The sequence below is a fragment of the Staurois parvus genome, unplaced genomic scaffold, assembly GCF_062004578.1.
Source record: "Staurois parvus isolate SC_StPar_1 unplaced genomic scaffold, SC_StPar_1.0 ptg000727l, whole genome shotgun sequence".
Taxonomy (NCBI): domain Eukaryota; kingdom Metazoa; phylum Chordata; class Amphibia; order Anura; family Ranidae; genus Staurois; species Staurois parvus.
Genome location: NW_028318523.1, coordinates 1,667,880 through 1,681,496, shown reverse-complemented (window position 1 = coordinate 1,681,496; position 13,617 = coordinate 1,667,880). Strand labels below are relative to the sequence as shown.

The 13,617-nt window shown below is 44.5% G+C and overlaps 1 protein-coding gene across 3 annotated transcripts in view; it reads left to right on the top strand.

The window, feature by feature from the left end:
- The first annotated feature begins 1,061 nt into the window (after positions 1-1,061).
- The window catches only part of SOCS5 (suppressor of cytokine signaling 5), a 62,985-nt gene continuing 50,429 nt past the window's right edge, over positions 1,062-13,617 (top strand). For 2 of the 3 annotated variants that reach the window (XM_089653912.1, XM_089653914.1), the window contains exon 1: positions 1,062-1,327. The gene's annotated coding sequence lies outside the window, so the exon portion shown is untranslated. Of the gene's footprint in view, positions 1,337-13,617 lie in introns of all 3 variants that reach the window. The other variant, XM_089653913.1, reaches the window with a different exon arrangement.

Below are 13,617 nucleotides of genomic sequence, written 5' to 3'. Positions count from 1 at the left end.
ATCGCCCCTCATATTAACCCCTTCCTGCCCAGTGCCATTAGTATAGTGTCAGTGCTTTTGTTTAGCACTGATCACTACACTGGTGTCACTGGGGATGTCAGTGACACCAACTCAGTTCCCCCCAATGTCAGAATACCCTCCTCAGTCCCGCTATAAGTCGCTGATCACCGTCATTACTAGTAAAAATGAAAAAAAAAACAAAATTCCACTATCTATACCGCCATTTGTAAACGCTATAACTTTCACATAAACCAATTAATTTACAGGTATTGTGATTTTCTTTAGCAAAGACACGGCGCAGAATACATTTTGGCCTAAATTTATGATGACATTTGATTTTTAAAATTTTTTACTGGAAATGTTTAATAGCAAAGTCAAAAATATTTTTCTCCCTCAAAATTGTCGGTCTTTTTTTTTTTTAAAGCGCAAAAAATAAAAATGCACAGGGCATCAAATAACACCGAAAGAAAGCTCAATTCGTGGGAAAAAAGACGTACATTTAAGTTTGGTGCAGCGTTGCATGACCGCACAATTGTCAGTTAAAAATGCAGCGCCATAACACAAAAAATGGCTTGGTCAGGAAGGGGGGGCAAATCCTCTGGAGGGCAAGTGATAAAAACTCAATAAAAACATTGAGAATTAAAAAAAAGTACAGTAAAAAAACTTTATTGTTCTGTCACATAAATGTTCGTTTATATTTACTGTAATGGAGGCTGGATTGGTAGCAAAGGCATATGAACAACCTCTGCGTGGTATCAGGGCTCATTTTTTGCCCCCAGGAACAGATCAGGCAGCGTGGCCCCTATCTGTGAAGTACTGGGCCCTTCAGCCCAGCTCTCCCCAACTCCTCACACTCCCTCAACTAATGCTACCGGGTTAGGCCTGCCTCTCCACCAAACTTAGCGCTCGGGACCGCCCTCATTGCGCATGGTTGGCAGCCAACAGCCCGCTGATTGGACGTTCCAGGCAGCCCGAGCCACGCTGTCTTGGCAGTCTCGCCGTCTGATTGGCCGAGGCCGTTGGAGCTAGCTGGCGATTGGCAGCTGTCTGCCGTCTGTCGGGGCTGTCTAGCTTTCTTCGTTATTTTCCGTCGCGGTCAGGCTGGGGATGCTGTGTTGCCTCTGTAGTGTCTGCGGGGGAGCTGCCGCCGCCGAGCGCTGCACACGGAGAGGGAGCTGCGGCGGCCTGAGCGATTACCGGGGGGCGGCCTGAGGGGCCTAGTCGGGCCTAGGCATTACCTGAGGTGTTAGGAGGGGAAGGGGAGCCGCGGAGAAGGAGGCCGCGCTGTGCCGGGGATGAGGGTGCCGATCAGCCGGGACATTCACTGGTGAGTGAGGTAGGAAAGCGGGAGGGAGCCGGGCCTTCATCAGCTGTATGGTGTCATATCCCCGGCTTCATCCACGCATGTAGTACCCCCCTCCATTCTTTTATACAGAGCCCCCCCCCCCCACATCCTTATATACAGAGTTCTCTCCCCCCATCCTTATATACAGAGTTCTCCCCCCCCCATCCTTATATACAGAGTTCTCCCCCCCCATCCTTATATACAGAGTTCTCCCCCCCCCCATCCTTATATACAGAGTTCTCTCCCCCCCCCATCCTTATATACAGAGTTCTCCCCCCCCATCCTTATATACAGAGTTCTCTCCCCCCCCCCATCCTTATATACAGAGTTCTCCCCCCCCCATCCTTATATACAGAGTTCTCCCCCCCCCATCCTTATATACAGAGTTCTCCCCCCCCCATCCTTATATACAGAGTTCTCTCCCCCCCCCCCATCCTTATATACAGAGTTCTCTCCCCCCCCCCCATCCTTATATACAGAGTTCTCTCCCCCCCCCCCCATCCTTATATACAGAGTTCTCTCCCCCCCCATCCTTATATACAGAGTTCTCTCCCCCCCCCCATCCTTATATACAGAGTTCTCTCCCCCCCCATCCTTATATACAGAGTTCTCTCCCCCCCCCCATCCTTATATACAGAGTTCTCTCTCCCCCCCATCCTTATATACAGAGTTCTCTCCCCCCCCCATCCTTATATACAGAGTTCTCTCCCCCCCCCCATCCTTATATACAGAGTTCTCTCCCCCCCCATCCTTATATACAGAGTTCTCTCCCCCCCCATCCTTATATACAGAGTTTTCTCCCCCCCCATCCTTATATACAGAGTTTTCTCCCCCCCCCCATCCTTATATACAGAGTTTTCTCCCCCCCCCATCCTTATATACAGAGTTTTCTCCCCCCCCCATCCTTATATACAGAGTTTTCTCCCCCCCCCATCCTTATATACAGAGTTTTCTCCCCCCCATCCTTATATACAGAGTTCTCTCCCCCCCCATCCTTATATACAGAGTTCTCTCTCCCCCCCCCCATCCTTATATACAGAGTTCTCTCTCCCCCCCCATCCTTATATACAGAGTTCTCTCTCCCCCCCCCATCCTTATATACAGAGTTCTCTCCCCCCCCCCATCCTTATATACAGAGTTCTCTCCCCCCCCCCATCCTTATATACAGAGTTCTCTCCCCCCCCATCCTTATATACAGAGTTCTCTCCCCCCCCCCCATCCTTATATACAGAGTTCTCCCCCCCCCCCCCCCATCCTTATATACAGAGTTCTCTCCCCCCCATCCTTATATACAGAGTTCTCTCCCCCCCCATCCTTATATACAGAGTTCTCTCCCCCCCCATCCTTATTAACAGAGTTCTCTCCCCCCCCATCCTTATTAACAGAGTTCTCTCCCCCCCCCATCCTTATTAACAGAGTTCTCTCCCCCCCCCCATCCTTATATACAGAGTTCTCTCCCCCCCCCCATCCTTATATACAGAGTTCTCTCCCCCCCCCATCCTTATATACAGAGTTCTCTCCCCCCCCCCATCCTTATATACAGAGTTCTCTCCCCCCCCCATCCTTATATACAGAGTTCTCTCCCCCCCCCCATCCTTATATACAGAGTTCTCTCCCCCCCCCCATCCTTATATACAGAGTTCTCTCCCCCCCCCCCATCCTTATATACAGAGTTCTCTCCCCCCCCCCATCCTTATATACAGAGTTCTCTCCCCCCCCCCATCCTTATATACAGAGTTCTCTCCCCCCCCCCCATCCTTATATACAGAGTTCTCCCCCCCATCCTCATGTAAATCGTCCCCCCCCCCTCCTTATGTACAGAGCCATCTCCCCCCCCCCCCCCCCCCCGAGGGGAGTAATATCCATCCACATACCTAAAGAAGATCCCTCCATCCGGTGTCATCTCCATCCACATAGAGCAGGATCCTGAGGTGTCATCTCCATCCTTACAGTGTTACTATACCTAGAATTAGGATCCAGAGGTGTCATCTCCAACCTCATACCTGGGGCGGGATCTGCAAGTGTGATTTCTATCTTTAGATACAGTGTAATTATACCAAGAGGTGCCATCTCCATCCTCACACCTAGATTAGGAACCAGGGGTGTTATCTCCATCCTTATATACAGAGTACCTATACTGTAGGTGGCATTGTCATAGAGTTGTTATACCCTGAATTGTTATCTCCATCCTCATACCTACTGTAGATTGTTCTAGAGATGTCCTCTCCAGCCATGGAGTTATTATACCTATACTGTGGGTGTCATCGTCATCCTTACATAGTTATTGTACCTAGAAGTGTCATCTCGGTCCGTACAGAGATCCTGTTCATATGTGTTCAGCACTGCAGTGTTCTACATGTACAGTATTCTCTAGTGCTGTAGTTCTGTGTTCTTTCTAATATCCATTGTTGTCCAGCGCTCTGCGCGCCCCGTCGCCGGGGTCCAGCGCTCTGCGCGCCCCGTCGCCGGGGTCCAGCGCTCTGCGCGTCCCGTCGCCGGGGTCCAGCGCTCTGCGCGCCCCGTCGCCGGGGTCCAGCGCTCTGCGCGCCCCGTCGCCGGGGTCCAGCGCACATCCTGTCCATTGTTATACAGTGTAATAATGTGTGTCCAGTGCTAGAGTTCTCCTGAGTGCCGTATCCATCCAGTACTGCTCTGTCCATAGCCTGATTTGTGTGCCCCATACTACAGTGCTCTGCTCTATGATCTGTCCAGTATCCGTTGCTGTGCAATGTTACATGTTAGGTGTTACAATGTCCTGTTCCATGACTGTGGCTGCATCCACTGTAACATTCTGTGCTGCAGGTTTACATTTGGTGTCACGTCCATTATTCCTAAACATCCATCTTTTCAAGCACAGCAGCAAGCAAAGTTGGATAGACTGCAGCCACCATCCAGTGAGAAGTCCTTTTTTTCCTTTTTTTTGTTTCTAGTTCAATTTTTGAACATGCATTCATACTCCTATTGCTCCATCCCTAAATCTGTGTTCCTGCCCCAGATGTTCTGGAGGAAAAACAAAGATTCTTGTTGGAAAAGTTGAACAGTGGTGGATGTTGTGCTGTACATGTAATTGATTGTTGCACACTGTAGATGAAGTTGGGTGATTTACAGATTATTTTCTGACTGTTATTGCTCTGCTATTTTTTAATTTACATTGTCACGGATCTGTTGCTGTGAGGTTTTTTTTGTTTAAAATTGGTTGCCTATAGAAAGCTGTGTATGTAGTTTACCCAATTTGTTTCCTACTGGTAAGTGCTTACTGCTTGGCTGTCTGATTATCCCCGCACACTACTATTATGTGGCCATTGCACTTGAAAGCTAATTAATATTCAAACGTGTGTGTTTTTTTTTGGGGGGGGGGGGGGGGGGGTGTTTTTGGTTTTTTTTTTTCCCCTTTTGGGTGTGTGTGTGTGTGTGTGTGTGTGTGTGTGTGTGTGTGGGGGGGGGGGGGGGGGGGGGGGTTTGTGTGTGTATTTGTTTCTTTTGGGGGGGTGGGTGGGTGTTGGTGTGTGTATTTGTTTTTTTTGGTGGGGGGGTTGGTGTGTGTATTTGCTTTTTTTTTGGGGGGGTGGGGGGGTGTATTTTGCTTTTTTTGGGGGGGTTGGTGTGTGTATTTGCTTTTTTGGGGGGGTTGGTATGTGTATTTGCTTTTTTGGGGGGGTTGGTATGTGTATTTGCTTTTTTTTGGGGGGGGGGTTTAGGTGTTTTTTTTTTTTTTTTTTTTCCATTTTTTTTTTGGGTTGTGTGTGTTTTTGTGTTTTTTTTTTTTTTTTTTTTTTTTTTTTTTTTTAGCCTGTTTGGTACCCCGGATGAATGCATTATAACTAGACTATCGATTGTACTCTCAGCATTCGTTTTATTTTTGATCCACTATCGTGTTCAGTCTACTTGTCTACATCCACATCTTGTTTTACTTGCTGCATTTACATCACAGAATATGAAGAATTGAATGCATGTGTTGGGATGCAAGGCATTTATTCGTATAGCATGTGCCTGCACCCTGGTGATTTTATCCAGATATCACAGGTTAACATATAAATTTTTATATATGATCTAAATTGTATAGCAATGTACATGGGAGAGAGGTATATATTAGTGTGTGTAGTGGACACATTGATGCAACGCTGGCTGCCTATGCAGCAGTGTGGATATAGTAAAAGAAATGCGGTCACTGGCTACCTTGTGTAGATTTGTACCCAGAGCTGCCTTCTAACATGCTGAATAGTCACATAGCTATGCGCTCCAACATTACAGATCATCTGATGTATGCTGACCGTTGTATTACTAACCACAGATGTATCACACTAATTCATTGTCACCCGCACTGAGCACCTGTATCTCTGGAGATGGGTATCTGGTATTGCTGAATGTGTTTGCTATTCAGGTGTATATAGGCCTTTTTATCTGTAATGGTTTTTAAAGTATTCATCTTAACTAATACTGATTTCACATTTGTCTCTTCCTTTGTTCAGCACTATGGGAGATGACGGTGCTGTGTATAATTAATAGTAATGATCAGATGTCTGAGTCTCTAGTATGAGAGCTCTGTTCTGTTCTTGGTACTCTCTACTGTCCACATTTTACTATGCACAGAGGAGCAGAGGTCTCTGCAGGTTCCCCTGTAGCAGCATCATATCTTATCTATCTATCTGTTTGTGACACAGACTTTTTAGTGAAGATGTACAGTCCTCTGTGGAAATGAATAATATTTTAGTTTCTGCTGCTAGATCATCAAAAGACTTCCTGACTGCGTTGCTGTAGTTTGCTGCTCTTTTTCTGGTTAAATAAGTAATGGTACATTAGAGGTATTTTTAAAGGATAAGTTCACCTTTGGGAACATGTTGCATGTTCCCAAAGGTGCATAGAGTGACACCTAGTGGGGGATCTTCCCCCGCTTGCTGTCACATTTAAAAAAAAAAAAAAAAAAATGGACCTGCAGGGCTACGCCTGCCTTGGCCGCATTATTCACATTATTCATTCACAGAATTCTATGAATGTAAAATAAGTTCCGACAGCCTTTGTGGTTGTTGGCATATAGTTCTCAGTGAACCTCCATGAGCACTGTGGTAGTTCCTTCTCTCTTCCTGTCAGTGTATCTGCTAGCCTTTACAATGTACGATCACACAGACAGGTCTGCAGGAGTCCTGCATGGCACCTATGATCATGGATGTAATGCTTTCTATGCTACTGGTAAAAAAAAAATAAATTAATACATGCACATTTTTTTTACTTGCAAAAAGATGTGCATTTATTTGTTTTTGTTTAAAAGGTGAGCTTATTCTTTAATGAATTTTGCTTTGTGGAAGGACTGCAATATGTAGTTGATATAGGAAAAAGTATAAAACTGTTTTATGTATTCTAATTGCACAGGAGGTCATAGACCGTGGGTTATAGGCCTCATGCTTCTGGTAATTGGGCACTGACAAATTTGCACCCTCGTATACCCAGACAGATTGGGGTAGGGAATTCCATAGAATGGGAGAGTCTTGGGAGAAGTCTTGAAGGTGAGCATGGGAGGCGGTGACAAGAGAACTAGAGCAGGAGGTCTTTTGAAGAACAAAGAGAATGAATTGGTTGGTATTTTGAGACTAGGTTAATGAAGTATCTGGGGGGGCCGAGTTGTGAATGGCTTTGTAAGTTGTTAGTGTTTTGAATTTAAACTGTTGGGTGATTGGCAGAGAGGAGTAGCAGACACTGAATGGTTGGTAAGGTGGATGAGTCTGGCATTTATGGACTGGAGGGGGGGGGGGATAGCCTATGTAAAGGGTAAGCCAATGAGGAGGGAGTTGTAGTAGTCGAGGCGAGAGATAACCTGGGAGTAAGTTGAGCTTTGTCATGTCACTGGTTAGCAAGGGGTGTATTTTGGAGATGTTGCGAAGGTTAAGATGGCGTCCAGGTTTACACCTAGAACCCTGGCATGTGGGGATGGACTGATAGTTGTGCCATTAATCTTGATGGAGAAATCAGGGGAAGGGGCATGTGGGGGAGGAAATATTATGAGCTCGCTTTTGGATAGATTAAGTTTGAGGAAGTGGTGTGACATCCAGACTGATCAGTCAGTCCATAAGTTAGTGATGCATGAGGAGACTGATGTGTGCTGAGAGAGCAATAGATTTGGGTGTCTTCAGTGGAGAACTATTGAAAGCTATGGGAGGCTATTTGTTGACCCAGGAGGCGGTGTAGATCATGAATAGGAGAACCTTGGGGGACACTGATGGCGAAAGGCACAGGAGAGGAGGAAATAGAATTGTGAATGATACTGAAGATACAGTGGGATAGGATGAGAACCAACGAAGAGCACGGGCACACAGACCAAAAGAGTAACGTTTTTTTTGAGGAGGAGGCGGTGGTCAGCCGTATCAAAGGCAGTCAAATTGTCCAGAAGTAGGAGTACAGACTAGTGTGCAGTAAGTTTTTTAGGAGAGCAGTTTCTGTGGAGTGTTGAGGGTAAAATCCAGACTAAAGGGTTTTTCTTAATGGAGTGGTCACTTGGTTGTAGACCAGGCGTTCAAGGAGTTTGGAGGAAAAGGGGAGCAAGGAGACGGGGCATAGGTTAAGATTGGTGGAGTCCAAGGAAGGCTTTTTAAGTATGGGGGTGACTCGTGCATGTTTTAGTGTTGGGGAAGATACCAGGAGAGAGGGAGAGATTGAAGATGTGAGTTAGAGTGTAGGATATAGCCAGAGGGTGACCACAGTATTAGAGAGGGAATAGGGGACAGGTGGTTAGGTGGGTGTTAGAAAAAAGTTTTTAGCAACCTTATCTATAGTAGTAGGGTTGAATGAGGGAAGTGTTGAGTGTACCTGTGGACATGAGGTGTTAAGTGGGGGGGGGGGGATATCTGTAGCGTGGAGATTTTAATATGAGTTGTATCAGTCCTATGGAGAAGTTTCCTAAAACCTTTTTTCTGGTTCTTGTATCAAGGGCCAGCTACTTATTGACACTTATTGTGTCAGGGTGCACAAGCAGAGTCCATGGCTGTGGTCCAATCCTATGGCACTCAGATCCTGAAAACTCCTTCAAGGCTATGCCCACCATAACGAGTGAAGTTGGTCCCCTCTGGGAACCTGCAGTGTGGGTAAGGTAAGAAAGGGTTCCCATGTATTGTGACCAGTTCCCGTATTTACTTGTGGAATGTAATTTGCTTACTGTGTTCATCCCCCTCTCTAAATATCTACTACCTTGGTGGTAGGTAATGTTATTCTAACGTTTGCCTTTTTAGGCTTGGTGGGGTTATTTTTCCCCTATACAGCAGTGCTGTTTGGGTGTTGACGTAGTCCTATACCTTCTGGTTGGCACACTTACACCTGTAATATCTGCTGAGAACACAAGACTCATGTCTGCTGGTCTCCCAGCTACCTGCTGTACCAGAGACTCAACTCCAGGACATCAGTCAGAATCTGGGTTATTGGGGCTCCCTTCCTGGGCATGCTAATACTTTCTCAGTCTGCCTACCTTTTATGAGTACCCCACAGGGGATCCCCTCACTTAGCAGTGGCAGAGACAAGGTGTATAGGAACTAAGAAAAAGGGCCTAACATCTCTCATGTAACAGAAGGTCCTACGACGCTACTTTCCTCTAAAGCTGTCCTTACATCTGTAAAATTTTATTTGAGAGAGATAATTTTTAATTTTTTTATAAATGTGCATTTGATTAGTTAAAGTTTAAAGGGGACGATTCAACATTTTGTCTTCGACCAGAAGGTGTGTTTAAAAAAAAAAAAAAAAATCAAAGGACAAGGATGGAATTTTTTTTATCCAATCCTAATGGGAACTAACAACTTTCTATTTGTTTGCTCCTAAGCAAGAAAAATTGTAACTAGTGTCATGCACATGCACTTGTCAAAGGTATTATGGAAGTAGAATGTTCTTCCTATGAAAATCAAGACTTTGACATGGTACTTGAAGGAAATGTCATTTAATATTAGTGGAGCCCATGAAAGCTCCACCTAAAGTCAAAACTTAAAAAAAAAAAAATATATATATATATATATATATATATATATATATAATGGAGAGGGATTCGAAAACCTCTTAGGTTTTTATCGCTGTCTGTACCCCCTTTAGGGGAGATCCACCCTCTGTCTTGTTAACTGTTACTGTAAGTGAAAGTAAATTGAACCCCAAGTTTTGGGTTGTACCCAGAAAAGTAGTAGAGGGGAATCTTCCAATGAGGAAACTAGGTCAGATGGCTTGGGGGTCCCCAAGGAATTCCCTTAATTTGCAGGGATTTTCTCTCACTTCTTATTTTGGCTATGGAACAGAGAGTGAAGGTAAATCTCCCCTATGAGACACAGATTGCAAAATATAAACTAACAGGTGTTATAATCCTCCCTTACTCTATCCAAAAGGAAAAAAAGTTTTGCCTATAGTTCTACTTGTATGGTCAGATGAGCGATTTCTATACTTGTTCGAAAGAAATTGTACAGGTGTGAGGCGAGCTTTATTGTAGTTCCCTCTCAGGCATACAACAGACATGGCTGACTAATGCAGGCCATAGACGGGGAGAAAAACGGCCAATTTTTTTCTTTTAAAAAACGAAAAATCGGTCGTTCAAGCGACCGACGTTACCAGCAATGGTAAAAAAAATCAGCCGATTTTCATCCCGTCTACAGCCGGCAAAAAGTGTCCCTGCAGAGAGCTCTGCTATTTCTTTGACAGTTCCTTGACATTTACAGCGGTTGCAACAATGTATCTATTTGTATCCATTTAGGATACAGATGTTTTTATTCGGAAACAAATAGATACAATGTTGCAACCGCTGTAAATGTCAAAGAACTGTCAAACAAATAGCGGAGCTCTCTGCAGGGACACTTTTTTGCCGAACTGGAATTCCTCTTATTTTTCATCCTTCCTCTTCTTCTTTTTGTCTTCCTCTTCTTCTTTTTCTTCTTTTTGTCTTCCTCTTGCAGGTCACTGCTCATGCGCAGATTTTTTATCGGTAAAAAATCGGCCGATTTGCCCATCATTGCCGCGAAAATCGGCCGATCGGCAAAATTGGCCCTTTTTTTCCCCCAACTTTACCGATAAAAAAAATCTGCCAAATTCCCGGAAAACGGCCGAACAAATATCCCACTAACGATCCGAAAATCGGCCGATTTTATTTTCGGCCGAAAAATCGGCCAATTTTCGACCCATCTATGGCCTGCATAAGGCAGATTTCACTGCAACTACGTAGCTTTCTTTTGGAATCTCTGCCCTTTTTAGAACATTTTGGTTTCCAGGATCCAAAAGTGTTGTTCTGCGTCTCCTTCGCCTGAATCTATTCAGCGGTATATCTGATCCTTCTAACCTCTGAGGATGACATAGAGAAAGGTGAGATTGATACAGAAGGGAATCCTGCAGAGGAATTTTCATCTCCTGCATTTTGAGACACATGCCACATGCTTTCTACTGATTTCTTATTGATGCAGTGCATACTAGCTTTTACCGAGAAACTCCTCAGCCTAAACAAGCTTCTATGGGAACAAAACGGCTGGCGAAATCTAGAAAGACCTTTCCATTGCACAGGCAAATGAATTATGCTTTGCATGAGGATTGGACAAATCCTGAAAAGTATTCCTTCCTCTTTGTTACATTTATATCATACGGAAAAGGAGATTATAATTACAAAAAAGTCTGTCCTGGTAGTGGATCCTGCCATTTTCCGTTCCAACAAGCATCTCACTGTTGCTGTTGGATGTCCCTCCTTTAAATTGAAACTAAATTCTTACATCCTTTTTTTTTTCCAAAAATAACAAACATGTCTATACTTACCTGGTGTGTGCAGTGGTTTGGCACAGAGCAGCCCAGATCCTCCTCTTCTCGGGTCCCGTGCCGCCGCTCCTGTTTGTCGGGTGCCCCCCATAGCAAGCAGCTTGCTATGGGGGCACCCGCTGCTCTGTGTGCATATTCACACATGAAGCTGCGGTACGGCCTTACCCTCTCTCTCCTCATTGGCTCACTGACAATGATTGACAGCAGCAGGAGCCAGTGGCTCCCGCTGCAGTCTCAGCCAATGAGGAGAGGGGACTTAGATGAGTATTGGGGGGGGGGGCCTGCTTCACAAAGAAGGTTTTTTTTCACCTTCATGTATCCAATGCATGAAGGTGTAAAAAACCTTGTGCCTTTAGAACCACTTTAAGAATACTGTTAGACATTTTGAAACCCTATTGAAGGCAAAATTTACATTCACAGGTCCTGCCTCACAACCATCTACAACTACATCACATAATCAGATTGTTGCTGACTGGATAAATAAAAAGAGAATGTTATCCTTTTTTTGAGGACCCTGTTCTTCTGGAACAATTACAGATCATGTCTTTGGTGTTGCTATTTGAGAATATACTTTTCCAGATCGCTAGTATGACACTTCTCTGTGCAGCATTGGTCGAAGGCTTGGTCTGCTAAACCTGTTCACTAAAGGTCTCATTTATGCCATTTGATGGTTATTGTTTGAATTCCTTTGCAAATTTATCAAGATGTGGGGGGGGGGATTTAGTACTTTTACCCCACAAAAGCAGCCTAAGCCTACTGTTCCTAATGGCTAGTACTTCTAACTGAAAGGGTTCCTTTCATTCTACCCAGGTGTCCTCTTAAGTCAAAGGCATGTTCATTCTTTCATCACAATCCCTGGACTCCAAAACCATCCAACCTTACCCAGTAGCCCTCCTCGCAATGAAGGGTTTCTCTCACTCTCTGGAGTGGGCAGCACATCTATTTGCATTTGTGTCAGTCTGGATCAGAGATATCCTGGTCATCTGGGTCCAATTTGTCATTTCTAGCAGCAACAAAACAGAATTTCTATCCCAGCCCCCCGCTTCAATTCCTACCCTCTGATCTACCAGCTTCATCTCAGACATGCAGATTTACAGACCTCTCTGAGTCAACTTCTGGCACAAAGAGCAGTAGTCTCAAGTTCCTTCGGCAGAGAGATACAAAGGGTTTGGTCCCTCCACTCAAATCTTCTGATGGTCTGTCGGAAATGTCAAACACCAGATGTGGACAGGTGTGTGTGTTTTCAGACTTATATATGCATTCCCTCCAGTCAAGATTCTCCCTCGACTGCTGCATAAGAGAGAACAGATTCCTGTGATCCTCGTTGCTTTAAAGGGACCCAGGAACGTTCGACATACTCCTGGACGAGCTTCGGCCCCTTTCAAAGAGGTGCAGCTTCCTGTCACAGGGCCTTCTGCTCCACCCTGTATCTCAGTCGCTGGCTTTAATGGTATTGCTGTTGAAACCTAGGCTCTAAAGCAGCCTTTTCAACCAGCATGCCCAAGGAATCTGGGGTGCCTTCAGGTTTCTTGGCAAAATATCTCAAAAATTGTATACAAGCCAGTGGGTGGATCACATCTGCCGTTTCGTTACACAAACCCATAGGTTTTCATTGTGAACCCACTAGCCTCCTAACAACCAATTATGTCATCACTTAATAAGGAGGACATTGGACACCTACACAGCATCCTTGTTTGGCCCTTTCTGTCAGTACTGGGGTCACATTAGCTGAGTGACGGAGAAGAGAAACTTTGGAATACTAGTAGGGATGCACCAAAATTTCGGAGGCTGAAACATTTCAGCCGAAAACACCCCTATCGGCCAATTTGAAAAAAAGCACCGATACAGGCGCCATAAAAACCCTGCCGCTCAGTAGTTCTCAGCTTTACCTGAGAAACCATCGAACAATCCCGGTGCTGGGCATAGAGATTAGTGAAAGAAAGATGCCCTTGGAGGACTAGAGCAATGTCACTTCCGGTTCCGGACAATATTGTTTTATCTAATGCTTTACATTGCAGAGCAGAGATATGGGGTCTTATTGACCCCATATCTCTCCATAAAGAGCACCTGTCACTTATTTCTATTACAAGGGATGCATGCATTCCTTGTGATAAGAATGAAAGTGATTAAATTGTATTTTAAAGGGACAGTGCAAAAAAAACTAAATAAAAAAAAAAAATAGTTTAACCAATTCAATACCGGGCAATTTTACACCTTCCCTCCCAGGCCATTTTTCAGGTTTCAGCGCTCTCACACTTTGAATGACAATTGCGCGGTCATACAACATTGTACCCAAACTAAAATTTTATCATTTTATTCACACAACTAGAGCTTTCTTTTGGTGGTATTTAATCATCGCCAGGGTTTTTATTTTTTTTTATTTTTTGCTAAATTAACAAAAAAAGACCGAAAATTTTGAAAAAAACCCACGTTTTTCTTTGTGTCTGTTATAATGAAAAAATTAAAAAAAATTCACTTTTTTTTTTTTACATACTGTCACCAGTGCAGTACAGTGTCATCAT